At 40.1% G+C, this 10093-nt stretch overlaps 1 non-coding gene across 1 annotated transcript; it reads left to right on the plus strand.

Moving 5' to 3' along the window:
- Positions 1-7940: 7940 nt before the first annotated feature.
- Positions 7941-8070, plus strand: LOC128776834 (U6atac minor spliceosomal RNA). Its single transcript, XR_008421994.1, has one exon. It is a non-coding gene; the product is annotated as a U6atac minor spliceosomal RNA (small nuclear RNA).
- The last annotated feature ends 2023 nt before the right edge of the window (positions 8071-10093 follow it).

The following is a 10093-nucleotide window of genomic DNA, read 5'->3' on the forward strand; positions in this document are numbered from 1 at the left end:
ATCTGTTCTTGGTTCTCTCGCCAGAAAAGAAGCGTCTCTCAGGGAGGGTTTGCTTTTTTGCATCCACTACGTGGTTCTGCAACACAGGTTTCCAGGGTACCCTCGGGGGAAAATCAGGAGATTTAAAAAAATTCCAGGATGTTGGTCACTTGTCCTGGTCGTGTCTGAAGTTTTTGTTTCTCTCCCCACTTGCCCACTACTGTTTACTTTTCAGTCGTTGGTTAGTTGCTATTTGTTTTCGATTCAGAGATGTTAACTGTTATCAATGAGAGAGTTAGTACTAACAAATGAAATTTTACTGAATGAAAAATTAAATCTGGTCTGTCCCTCTCACTGGGCTGTTAGCCCCATGAAGACATGGGTTGGGTCGGTCTTCTCCCATGTGATGTTACTGGTATCTGGTCCAGTGTGGTACATGAGAAGGTCAAAATAATTATTGAATGCAATGATAGTGGGCAAAGAATGAACAATAGAATATCGAAATATTAAGAAGAAAGAGAATTTAACCTAGGATATTTATAGGAAATTTAAATGTGAGATGTTCTGAGAACGATGTGTCTTCTGCCTCAAAGATGAGATTAATGACAAAACTCTGTCATTAAACACCAGATTTTGGAAGATGTGAGAGGAAGGACTTTGCAGTTGTAACATCAAATAATAAATAAAGCAATAAAGCTCTTGGCAGAGAGAACAAGCCAGAAAGTAATATACTATTCAGAAAACAATAGAAATTGGCATGGATTTCAAAAATAGAAAAAAACAATCATTTAACAATCTAGGCTTTGTGTTTTGATAAGAAAAATAGTAATACTCTGTGGTATAGAACATGACGGAAGAGAGGAAGCTTATTGTTCTCTCTGAACAATACACAATGAAAGGCTTGAAAGCCAGAGACAATGGGAACTATCCTTTCTAACTGTTCCAGAAGAGATCGGTATTTGGCCAAATGAAGCTATCAGACACTCAGAAGCCAGATAATAAAATGGTCACAGGTCAAAGCAAGTGACACTTATCTAGGGTCATCAGGACAGAAGAAATGGCATTATATAGAATGGCTGTTGACATCTCTTGGCAGATAACAAGGGGAATTATAATGGTGACTCTCTAGAACAGAAGAGTGATTGATGTTCTGTCACAAAGAGCCACAGCCCATCCAAATGATCGGTCTCCAATGACAGTGTCTTCATTACAGGAAAGAAACGAACACTTCCAAAATGCCCATCATTTGATGGAAAAAGAACAATGTGTTTAAATGACAGAAAGTACTGGAGTACAGATTAGAGAATGGTATGGTTGAATATTAACAGTCTTATTTCAGAACTTTTAAAGTGATTTACAAGGAAAGACTTCTGAAAACTATTTTTAGCATTTGTTTTCAAGAATGAAAAGTCCTCAAACACTGAATGTAACAATACTGCCTCCAATTCTGGCAAATTTGAGTGTCACTGGGCTGTAGACATAAAGGACAATAGGTCCTGAGTGGGCGAGGTGAAGAGGAAAATGTGACACTGGTGACCGCAGTAACCAACTGTGAAAGATTACCTGTTACGCCTAAAGAAAGCCAGGAAAAAACTTCCCGCAGTCTAGTGACCTAGCTGACCTACTGAAAAAATCTTAAAGCCTATACTTTTTGTTTGCAAATTAATAGCTTGTAATCAAGTCTTTAAATGTGATTTTTGTCCTACTGGGTGTGCTATAGTAAAATTGAAGTTAAGAGGCAGAGAAAGAAATCAGAATGCTCGCTTTAACGTCTGTTTCATCTGTCAAGATGAACAGAGGCATATGAAGCCAAATTTGAATCACCATGTAAAATATGACTGATTTATCACACACATAAACACATAAGGCCAAGTGTAGATGGAGTTTAAGAGTGGAAGTAACAGGGGCTCCTGGGTGGCTCAGTTGATTACGCGTCGGACTCTTGATTTCAGCTCAGGTCACGATCTCATGGTTCGTGAGTTCGAGCCCCACATTGGGCTCTGTGTGGATGGTGAGGAGCCTACTTGGGATTCTCTGTCTCCCTCTCTCTTTGCCCCTCACCCCACTTGTGCATGCTTGCTCACATGCTCTCTCTCTCTCTCAAAATAAAGAAATAAATAAACTTTAAAAAAAAGTGTGGAAGGGACAGTGACAGCAGACTGGACAACAGGTTGTGTAGCTCGATGCCAGCATTACCATTTCCTAGCTGTATCACCTGGGCAGACTCAGGATTTATGGGGCCCAATTTCCTCATCTTTAAGATAACAGGCTAGCTCAACATTCCAACAGTCCTTCTCGGCTCCTCTTACGGTAACTTGTCTAAAGTGGGGCATTTTTCCTTCTACCATAAAAAATAGAGGATGCATTTTCTCACCTATGCAGATGACACAGATTTCATCACACACTAGGAGATTCCAGACAGATAACTGGCCCTGTAACCTAACCACCAATCGAAAGAGCCAGAGATCTGGGGCACCTGGGTGGCTCAATTGGTTAAGCGTCTGACTCTTGATTTTGGTTCAAGTCATGATCTCATGAGATGGAGCCCCGCATTCGGCTCCGCACTGACAGTGAGGAGCCTGGTTAAGATTCTGTCTCTCCCTCTTTCTCTGTCCCTCCCCAAGTTGGGATTCTCTTTCCCTCTCTATCCCTTCCCAACTCACGCTCTTGCTTTCTCTCAAAATAAATAAACAAACAAAGAGCTACAGATCCATTATTCTAAAACAAAAGTTGTCATTGTTAATAGGTACCTCCCAACTTCTAACAGATTTTAGGTAACAATCACAGAAAGTGACTCAGTTTAGTATGTTAACTAAGTATAAAGAACTGGCTTATTCCAGAAAGTATGAGAAGTTTCTTTGTTCAAAGCTGAACATTCAGAGATAATTAGACCATATAACTAAAAGCTAAGAGGAGAGAAGAAATGGAAAAAATCGGTTAATGACAAAACCCAAATATGGCAGGCAAAATGTGATGTGGTACTCTGGATCCGATCCTGAAACAGAAAAAGGACATTAGTGGGAAAATGGGTGAAATCCAAATAAAGTCTAGATTTTAGTTCATAGTAATGCACTCATGTTAATTTCTTAGTTTTGACGACTGTACCATGACTATAAAAGGTGAAACTTGGTCAAGTGTATACAAAGGTCATTTGTATTATGTTTACAATTTGAAAAGTCTAGAGTTATACCAAAATGAAAGCATTTATTTTTAAAGAGTCTTTCTTCAAAGAAAATTTACAAAAAAGTCCATCTTGGAGGCAGTCCAACATGCTGACAACGTAAGAATATCTTGAAACTCCTTCTCTCATGAGCACATCAAATCTACAGCTACATAGGGAACAATTCACCCAAAAAACACTTGAAAACTAGCTGAGCAGCTCCTTCACACTGGCAATCACCAAAAGGTCCACATCATGGCAGTAGAGGAGGCCGAGACTTTAAACCCCACCGTAAACCCCACTCTGGTATTGTGATCCATGATGGGGAGGGAACTCACAAACCCAGAGCTTCTCCCTAAGGAGAGAAATGTTCTACCGCACATCAGATATCTCAGCTTATAAGCCTTGCCCCTGACAGCAGAGTCCCTATCACATCGGCCTTGGAAAACCAATGGGACTTCCATCCACAAAACTCAAAGGGCTCTAACAAATTAAGAAACTGCTTTTCAGGGGCTTGTTCTCAGACTCACTCCTTTCCTGGCCTCAGCACAAAAGAAGACATTGGAAAAGCCCTCAGAAAACATGTGGAGGAAATTATTTTTCTAAACTTAAAGCATCAGCCAGAGGATCAGGGGCCTGTTAGGACACTCTCCAGAGATGAAGGTGTTGGCCAGCACTATTTTTGCTCTCTCCGTTGCTACAGCCATGGGCACCCCTTTGTTTGTTTTTACCTGGCAGGGACCATTTCTACTTCCCCACTGAAGGGCACCATATTTACACTCTCCCTCTGTCTTGCTAATGCTGGCAGGCATGATTTTACCAGGTGACATCTTCTACTTCTGTTACCATTATTATGTCAGCTACCACCCGGGAGACACTCACAGATTACCTGGCTCTGGAGCCCAAGAGGGGGGTTGTGCTCCCAAGACACGTGGAACTCTAATAATCAGAGACATTTCTTGGCAGTTCACACCAAGGACACTACAGAGATGACAGATGGAAACACAGCCCCGTCTTTCTTAGAAAGAGTTGCTTGTCCAGGAGATTTGGCCTGAAGGGTAGGCTTCCAGTCTGGAACACATCACAGGGCCCACAGAGTCGCTCTCAAGAAACGGAGGCTGGTAGACACTCTCTTTGTGACCTCTCTCTGCCTTCCTCCAACTTGAAAATATCTCCCAGAAAGGAGTTGATATCCTAACTTTCGCAGCTGCTGCAAATCACCAGGCTCCGGTGGCATTATGCTCACAGGTCCCATAGGACCAGAACCAATACACAAAGAAGCATTAAATATCAACCACACTCAAGAGTGTGTCAAGAGGCAAAACAAACAAACAAACAAACCAAAAAAAACCACCAACTTAAAAAACAAAAACAAAAAACCAGGAACTCAATCTTCCTCCAAAAGAGGCCTATCAGCTTATCAAACAGAAGACAAGGGGCGGGTTGCTAATTAAACTCCCATTTAGTTCTCACCATAAACCAGAGAACTCAGAAGGTGGGCATTATTTTCTCACTCTAGGCCACACCAGTATCAATTGAAGGAGAACTCTTCTACATGTCTGTTCCCCTAGTTTTTATGCCTGGCGCCCTGCTGGTGCATCTGCGACCCAGGGGATGCTCTTTGACTGCCTGGGTCTGGAGCCAGGGTAGCTGGTATTCCTGGGTCCCTGATGACTGTAGCAAACGAAGAGACAGTTCTTGGATGTCTCACCCCCGGAGAGTACCGCACAGAGAGTGGCTAGAACACCCCCCTACCCCCGTCCAGACTTTTTGTGAAGGCGACTTCTTTGCTTATCCTGGAACTTCAGCTAAAGGGGCAAACTTCAGGTTTGCCGTAGATCTAGAGTCTACAGTTCTTATCAGCGGGCATAAGCTATGGGGATACAATGTCTCCACCATGTCTATGGGGGTAGAGAGAGGGGATACCATCTTTGGGCCCTCTCTCTACCACTGCATTTTTCTGCTATCTCCCTGAAGGAAGCTTATACACTCGACCAGAGCCCCAACTTTTGCAACATTTACCAGTGGATACGTCTAAATCATCTGTCTTCCAGGCCAGAAGGTTTTTTCAGTTGTAGTCCAAAGAACTGTATATATTTTCATATTTTAAAACCTGTCGCCTGTACTATGTTAAATAACAGGGATAAGAGTGGATTACTGTGTCTTGTTCCTGACTATAGAGGAAAAGCTCTGTTTTTCCCCATTGAGAAAATTAGCTGCGGGTTTTTCATATATGGTCTTTAATTATGTTAGGTGTGCTCCCTCTAAACCTACCTTATTGAGGTTTTTATCATAAATGGACGTTGTACTTTGTTAAATGGTTTTTCTGCATCTATTGAAATAATCTTATGGTCCCTAACCTTTCTTTTACTAACGTGGTGTAGCACATTGATTGATTTCCAAATACTGAAAAAGCCTCGCAACCCAGGAGTAAAACCCCCACTTGATTGTGGCAAATGATTTTTTTTAAACGTATTGTTGGATTCGGTTTGCTAGTATTTATTGAGAATTTTTGCATCCTGTTCATCGGGGATATTGACCCATAGTTTTTTTTTTTTAGTGGCATTTTTATTTGGCTTTGGTATCAGGAAATGCTGGCCTCATAGAATGAATTTGGAAGTTTTCCTTCATTTCTATTTTATGGAATAGTTTGAGAAGAGTATGTATTAACTCTTCTTTAAATGTCTGGTAGCATTCACCTGTGAAGCCATCTGGTCTTGGACTTTTGTTTGTCGGGGTTTTTTTGATAACTGATTCAATGTCTTTGCTGGTTATCAGTCTGTTCGAGTTTTCTATTTCTTCCTGTTTGAGTTTTTGTCGCTTATGTGTTTCTAAGAATTTATCCATTTCTTCAATGTTGTACAATTTGTTGACATAGTTTTTCATATCAATCAGACAACAAAAAGAAATAAAAGGCATCCAAATTGGCAAGGAGGAAGTCAAACTGACTATTTGCAGATGACATGATACTCTTTATGTAAAACTGAAAAAGACTCCACCAAAAAACTGCAGGACTGATAAACAACTTCAGTCAAGTTGTAGGATACAAAATCAATGTACAAAAATCTGTTGTATTTCTATACACCAATAATGGAGCAGCAGAAAGAGAAACAGGAATCAATCCCGTTTACAACTGCACCAAAAACAGTAAGATACCTTGGAACAAACCTAACCAAAGAGGTGAAAGATCTGTACTCTGAAAACTATGAACCCTGATGACAGAAACTGAAGATGACACAAAGAAATGGAAAGATATTCCATGACCATGGATTGCAAGAATATTGTTAAAATACTTACACTGTGCAAAATAACCTACAAATTTAATGCAATCCCTATCAAAACACCAACAACAATTTTTATAGAACTAGGCAAAGAATCCTAAAATTTGTATGGAACCACAAAAGACCCTGGATAGCCAAATCAATCTTAAAGAAAAGCAAAGCTGAAGGCATCACAATTCTGGACTTAAATTACAAAGTCGTAGTGATCAAAACATTGTGGTACTGGGGCGCCTGGGTGGCTTGGTCCGTTAAGCGTCCGACTTCAGCTCAGGTCACGATCTCGCGGTCCGTGAGTTTGAGCCCCGCGTCAGGCTCTGTGCTGACAGCCCAGAGCCTGGAGCCTGTTTCAGATTCTGTGTCTCCCTCTCTCTGTGACCCTCCCCCGTTCATGCTCTGTCTCTCTCTGTCTCAAAAATAAATAAACGTTAAAAAAAAATTTAAAACAAACAGACAAACAAAAAAAAACATTGTGGTACTGGCACACAAATAGACACATAGATCAATAGAGCAAAACAGAAAATCCAGAAATGAACCCAAAACTGTACAGTCAACTAATCTCCAACAAAGTAAGAATGAATAGCCAGTGGGAAAAAGAATCTCTTTAATGGTGTTGGGAAAACTGGCCAGCTACATGCAAAAGAATGAAACTGGACCACTTTCTTATGTGATAAACAAAAATAAATTCAACATGGATAAAAGACCTAAATGTGAGCCCTGAAACCATAAAAATCCTAGAGGAGAACACAGGCGGTAGTGTCTTTGACATTGGCCATATTGAGTTCATTCTAGATATATCTCCTAAGGCAAGGGAAACAAAACAAAACACTCTTGGGACTATATCAAAATGAAAAGCATCTGTACAGCAAAAGAAACCATCCACAAAACTAAAAGATAACCTACAGAATGGAAAAAGATATTTGCAAATAACATATCTGATAAAGGGTTAGTATCGCTTTAAAATACATAGAACATTTATAAATATAGAGACCATTTATAAAACTCAACACACAAAAGTGAACAATCCAATTTAAAAAAGGGCAGCAGACGTGAATAGAAATTTCTCCAAAGAAGACAAAGAGATGGCCAATAGATACATGAAAAGATGCTCAATAGCACTCTTCATCAAGGAAATACAAATCAAAACCACAAGGAGTCATCACCTCACACCTGTCAGAGTGGCTAAAATCAACCAGAAAAAAACACCAGGTGCTGGCAAAGATGTGGAGAAAGGGGAACCCTCTTACACTGCTGGTGGGAATGAAAACTGCAGCAGATACTGTGGAAAATAGTGTGGAGGTTCCTCAAAAAGTTAGAAATGGAACTACCTTATGACCAACAATTGCACTACAAGGTATTTACCCAAAGAATACAAAAATACGAATTCAAGGGGATACATGTACCTCAATGTTTCTAGCAGCATTATCAACAATAGCCAAAGTATGGAAATTGCCCAAATGTCCACAGACTGATAAATGGATAAAGAAAAGGTGGTACACACACACACACACACACACACACACACACTGTATGAAAAGAGAGAAGGTTAGCACTGCCCTTGACAAGGATGGAAGAGGCCCCTGGGCCTGACAACATGCATACACTTAAGGCATTACCACCTACTTTGTGGCATCTACACATATAATGGAATATTACTCAGCCATAAAAAAGAATGAAATCTTGCCATTTGCAACAACATGGATGGAGCTAGGGAGTATTGTGCTAAGTGAAGTAAGTCAGCCAGAGAAAGACAAATACCATATGATTTAACTCATATGGGGAATTTGAGAAACAAATGAGCAAAGGAAAAAAGAGGGAGAGAAGAAAACCAAGAAACAGACTCTTAACAATAGGGAACAAACTGATGGTTACCAAAGGGGAGGTGGGGGGGGGATGGGGGAAATAGGTGATGGGGATTAAGGAGCACACTTGTGATGAGCACCGAGTGAGGTATGGAAGTATTGAATCACTATACTATACACCTGAAACTAATATTACACTGTATGGCAACTGAAATTTAAATAAAAACTTTTAAAAAGGAAGTAAGGGGTGCCTGAGTGGCTCAGTCATTTGGACGTCCAACTTCGGCTCAGGTCATGATCTCGTGGTTCATGAGTTCGAGCCCCACATCGGGCTCTGTGCTGACAGCTCAGAGCCTGGAGCCTGCTTCTGATTCTGTCTCTCTCTCTCTCTCTCTCTCTCTCTCTGCCCCTCCCCCACTTGCACTCTGTCTCCCTCTCTCTCAAAAATAAATTAACATTAAAAAAAATTTTTTTAAGTAAAAACAATAAATAGACGTACAATATAAAAAGATAGAAAATGTGACATCAAACACAAACTATGGTGAAGGGAGTATAAATATAGAACTTTAGAATACATTTAAACTTAAGTTGTTATCAAAATGACTGTTACAAACCTAAGTTGTTATATGTAAGTCTCCTGGTAAGCACAAAACAAGCTTATAGTAAAGAAAAGATTAAAGTGTGTATTCATACTGCTGGAGAAAGTCAGCAAACCACAAATTAAGGGAATAAGACAATAAGAAATAGAGAAGAATTACAAAACAGTCAGGAAATAATTCAAATTGTAATAAGTAATTCAAATTGTAATAAGTAATTCAAATTGTAAACGGAGTACATTTTCCATTCATAAGACACTGTGCTTAAATGGTTTAAAAAAAAAAAGACCTAAGTATATGCTACCTTTGAAGACATATTTCAGCTTTAAGCACACAAATCAAAGGGATGGAAAATGATATTTCATGCAAATGGAAATGAAAAGAAAGTTGGGGTAGCTACACTTATATCAGACAAAATGGACTTTATTTTTTATTTATTTATTTTTAATTTTTTTTAATGTTTATTTATTTTTGAGAGAGACAGACAGACTGTGAGTGGGGGAGGGGTGGAGAGAGAGAAGGAGGCACAGAATCTGAAGCAGGCTCCAGGCTCCAAGCTGTCAGCAGAGAGCCCGACGCGGGGCTCGTGAGATCATGACCCAAGCTGAAGTCAGATGCTTAACCGACTGAGCCACCCAGGTGCCTCCAAACAAAATGGACTTTAAATCAAAGACTGCAATAGCAGACAAAGAAGGTCATTATACAATGATGAATGGGTCAATCCAACATGTACATATAAAATTTGTAAATATTTATGCAACCAACACGGTAGCACCTAAATATGTAAAGGAAATATTAAATTTAAAAGGGAGAGACAGAGAGGGGTGTCTGGGTGGCTCAGTTGGTTTAGCGTCTGACTTCAACTCAGGTCATGATCTCACAGTCCATGGGTTCCAGCCCCACATCAGGCTCTGTGCTGACAGCTCAGAGCCTGGAGCCTGCTTCGGATTCTGTGTCTCCTCTTTCTGCCCCTCCCCTGCTCGTGCTCGCGCGCTCTCTCTCGCTCTCTCTCTCAAAAACAAACATTTAAAAAAATGTAAAGGGAGAAACAGAATGCTGCATAACAATAGTCAAGAACGTGCATATCTGATATACATCAATGGATAGATCATAAAGACAGAAAATAAATAAGGATACACTGGCCTTAACACATTAGACCAGACTTCTTAGATATATAGAGAACATTCTATCCAAAAGCAACAACATAAACATTCACTTAAGGGCACATGGAACATTCTTCAGGATACATCCATGTCAGGCCACAAAGCAAGTCTTAAT

Source organism: Panthera pardus, unplaced genomic scaffold (assembly GCF_024362965.1).
Source record: "Panthera pardus isolate Hobbes unplaced genomic scaffold, ASM2436296v1 HiC_scaffold_13, whole genome shotgun sequence".
Taxonomy (NCBI): domain Eukaryota; kingdom Metazoa; phylum Chordata; class Mammalia; order Carnivora; family Felidae; genus Panthera; species Panthera pardus.